This window comes from Bolinopsis microptera, chromosome 10 (assembly GCF_026151205.1).
Source record: "Bolinopsis microptera isolate Bmic1 chromosome 10, MBARI_Bmic_1.0, whole genome shotgun sequence".
In the NCBI taxonomy this organism is placed as follows: Eukaryota; Metazoa; Ctenophora; class Tentaculata; order Lobata; family Bolinopsidae; genus Bolinopsis; species Bolinopsis microptera.
This window is the reverse complement of record NC_087081.1, coordinates 242,790-247,515: the sequence shown is the minus strand read 5'-3', so window position 1 is coordinate 247,515 and position 4,726 is coordinate 242,790.

The window sequence follows — 4,726 nt, the reverse complement described above, 5'->3', positions numbered from 1 at the left end:
TCCTTAAACAATATGTTGGTGTGCTCAATGAAATATCTGATACTCTAACCTGTGCTTTTTGATGCCACAAGGAGCTGCTTAGGGCCCCTTCGTCTTAATATACTTAACGATCTTACAAAAATCTGAAAAGAACTCTAAATTTGTTCTATTGCTTGAGACACTAATATCTTCGTCGCTGCAAAAAGTAGAAACCCTAGCATACAAAAAAGCAATGAAGGCCTAAGTTTCCGTTACACCACTACATGCTTGCCAATAATACTTCCATAAACACTGGCAAGAGCTGTTACCCTTGATTCTCAAACTCTCGATCCAACAAAAGATGAAGATAAACACCCTCTGATCAAGAAATCAATATCAATGGCATACTTTGGAGAGAGTACATGAAACTAAATCATAGGTGTAACAATCGATGAGCAGAACCTTAACTGAACGCACATAGAAGGAAATTAGCAAAAAAACTAGCCACTGCTGTTGGCATGCTAAATAGAATGTAAAGAGAACAGTCCCACATCACTCCATAAAGATCTGTATCACACTCTGTTTGAAAGCTATCGTGCATATGTATAACTGTCTGGAGGGTGTCCAGATCTCAACAAAAAAACTTGAACCTCATTCAAACACAGAAATGGTGTGCCCGCAAATTGTTTGGAGATAAAAGAAGCGATACTTGGATAAATTTAAAACTAGTGCACGATGGCAGACCCTACGGGGATCAATCCTGGGCAAGGGTTCTACAGAAAGGAGCATACCAAAACCCCTCTTCAACACTCATGAAATCATGAATGTGCATAATCTGTACTTCTACCATTGTATAATGACATCTTATGGTCGTGAAATATAGAAATTAGAACACCTATATCCTAATACTCCCTCTTTGAAACATCTGGCAGACTTGGCAAAGAGACACTCATCTCACACCTAAACCATCAACAGCTACATATACAAGCAGGTCAATATGAATACAGTACGACAAAATCTCATGCAACTACATTCAGCCTGTTATAAGCCCAATCACCTCTAATCATCCATAAAATCACCATCACTCCACACTCAAAAGGAAGGAAACCAAATGAACTGGAACTTAGCCTTAAACAGCGTTCGACAAAATCAAAAACTTTAGACAATTGACCTTGCCTAGATTTCATTTTTTTGTAAGCTGGAAAAAGCGGTAATTTCTTAGCAAAACATAACTTGCAGCACCCCCCCCCCAATAAAAAACCTTGTCATGAACATTAACATCGAAACTACCTCTGTGATCACATCTTTCTCTGGTGCAAAATGAAGTTATAAAATTGGTTTAATATGTTAATAGAAATTTAAAAGTTCTATAGAAATTTTATTATAAAGATTATAAACAATTGTTTGTGTTTTTGTTTATGCATATTTATACTATTTTAGAAAGTTTTTTATAGAATGTTAGAAGGTGCAGTAGGGTCAGTTTCAGCGAATTAAGCATGTAAAATGACGATCATTGCATGTCTGAAGGGGTTTGTAAATGGGCCATTTTAGCCCCCAAGCGTTTTGGTCTGTCGATTCCTGCCACTCAGCCCATTGCCTACTGTATAGTAGAAATTTTTCGAGCAATAGAGAAACTACCTTGTCTCATAAATTCAACCACTTTCCATAATTAAAAATACTAACAAATAAAGTTTTTAAAATAATTATATACAACCACTAAAGAATATTTCCTCAAGTTGTTACTCTAGTTAACTAATTCGTGGTTTAATGCTCTATTTTAATTTATGAAAGGAATGTAAAATAAATCTTAGTGTTTCATTGAATTTTTCACTGTTTGCTTTCTAATATATATCGTGTCAATGTGTACGTCGAAATTGTAAATGTTTTGTGTAAAAGGAAAGCCTCACGCACTCGCAGACCTCAAGTGACAAGATAATAGGGCCGGTCGTGATATTATGGATCGATTAGTTCCACCAGGATCTGTAGTCCCTCATAATTCCTGCGGCCCTCGTCGAATTCACAAAATACGTAAACCGTTGATTTAAAGCAATCGCCGCTCCTGTCCTGATTCTGATGATGATCAGAACGCATGACGTATAAATATCATCACGATGACTATGTGTCACATCGAATAGACCAGTTAGAGAAATTTTTAGAATTAGAAAAGAATTAAAATTAGCTAAGAGCATTACAAAATTACATGTGTCAGATCCCAATCAGTTAAATGAAAGTTATACACCAAAACAAATAAAAACATAATATCTATCCTATAAAAAATAATTAAAAGGTTTCAAAGTGTGCACGAAAAGAATGCAATGTAAGTGCGGTGGTTTTTTCTGTGCATTGTTTACCTGTTACTAATCAATCCACAGATCAAAAATGTTTATTGTATCGATAAAAATGGATTTTAAAGGCATAAAGGAAGCATTGGTTGATATCTGAAACCGATTTAATCGATTTTCTCGTGCAATTTTAGTCAGAGTGGTCATCAAAATAAATTTATGAACAAAGTCGTATTTGGTATATTTCTAGCTTTCTGTCAGAAAATAAATTCGTCGTTTCTAATGGGGTAATTTGGATGTAATAAGTACAGCTGTACTTACACACCCACTTTCACAAGCTTCAAGCTCACCTGGTCCAAAGAGCGAAACGGAGAACGAGCCTGTGACGTCATGTCCGATACTTCAACTTACATAGTACCTCTGTCCCTGCTCGGATGCCTTCCGAAAATAGCTTTTTTCATAGACCTATCTAGAATTGGAATGAGTCTCCAGTAAATTTAATCCTCGTCTGTCAGAGCGGATTTCTACTTTTAAGGACAAACTGATCAAGTACCTCTGGGCTGCCGAACTGTCTGGCCAATTAGCTCATCAGTCTTATAGTCTCAGAAATTTGTTTTTGTTTGGTTACAATTCTGTCCTTCCATTTCCTATCTGCTTGTCTCTTTTCTTATTCTTTATCAGTTGTTGACGATTTGTAATGAACAAAAAATCCTTATAAAGTATTTATGATATTTTGATTCATGTTAAGTTTGTCAGTCAAATTTGGTAGACGGCCCCAACGTTTAATGTGGCTCTAGCTATGTGTTGGTTCAGCCGAATTAATTATTATATTTAATCAAGTTTATTTTTCGCTCGTTAGGGTTCAGTCGCCCAAAACATTAAGCCAAATTATATGCAGTACAATTATCATTTAGTATCAAATAGTCATTGTAAATTTTGCATGCTGAAATGTACAACGCTTGAGATTTAATATATTCATTAACTATTAATTGAATTTTCAATAAAACAAAAATTAGTCACGTGACCTCAGGCTCATAAACACCTGACCTCAGACCCATCAATTTGGGTTCTGGGCCTGTTCAGCCCCCTGTCAACCGAATCTTGAGGTGACGTACGACAACTCTTACCCCAAATCTATAACAATTTGGTATAAATCTATTCATATTTCCGTTAGCGATCTATATATTCACAGTTGCTTTATCTTAATACTATAATTGAATTCAGTAGGATACATTGTACATGTTTCGAGAAAGAAAGGTTGGTCCGATTATTAACAAAGTCATCAGGGACTCGAAAAAGGTACACGGCCGCTGTCTGGTGCTGCTAGGCATTGTCGCTCTCTATAATCATGTGTATGTACAGGTGGGCCAAAAGTCATGTGCAAACGTTGGCCTTAATAGCTCAGTCACTGAGTGCCCAATTGAAATACTTCCTTCTGGTATGACTTATTAGTACCACCACTGGTTCGAGGAATTTGTCAACTCGAAAAATATTCGCGTTCATTTTTTTCAAATGGAGGTTCATTTTCACATTTTTTGATAGTTTGGATAATCGGATCAAGCTAAATGTTATTGAATTGTTTTGGCCATTCGAATTACGTTTGTCCTGAAAGAATTAGAGTCTAGCTTCTCAGATGACCGAGATATGAAGCATAACAAGCTTGTTCATTACGTGTGATCAGGTGATTGGTTTAGCCTAATCACGTGATAAGGTGACCCTCGTTAACTACCCCGTTAAACATTATGGGAATTGTTAAGGGTGCCCAATTAAGGTGTCGTGTCACGGTGTCACATAATCACCCAGTCAATTTGTTAACGAGATACACAAAATGCTTGTTAACTTCGTCATTTCTAATCCGTTTTGCCTCATGTTTTCAGATCATATGCAACATTTGATAATCTACCGTCTCTGAAAAAATTAGGCGTTCAGCATGTTCAGAGAAAACAATATAGAGTTTTAATATTGAATGGGCGTAGTCTAAAATATTCGAATTTTCAAATTTTGACGACGGAATCCTCGAACCAGTAAGTACAGTATGCCATCTGCAAAGCAACAGCTCTCAAATATAAAACTCAGCGGAGGGTAAAAGACCCAACGTTTGCACACTGACTTTTGGCCCACCCTGTACTAAGAACGTCATCTTGCGGTGAACCTTTTAATGTCTCAAAACCCAACATATTATACATCATTGAAAGGTCTCATAATTAGAGTCGTTTGGTACCAAGTTTTGGGGCTAATGGCTGTTCCTACTACGAAAGTTAAAGCCCGCCAAAGTCCCAAAATTATCACTTTTCAGAAAATGGGGCGGGGCATCGTTTCTTAAACTTTTTTGACCGATTTTGTTTTACAGCATATTGTTTATCACAGTTTTTATTACACAATTGCCCTATCCGTATTTTTTTTATTCAATATTAAAGTCACAATCAATTTATTTTGTCATCAGAGTTTAAACTACTTAAAAGCGACAGTTTAATACTCAACACTAC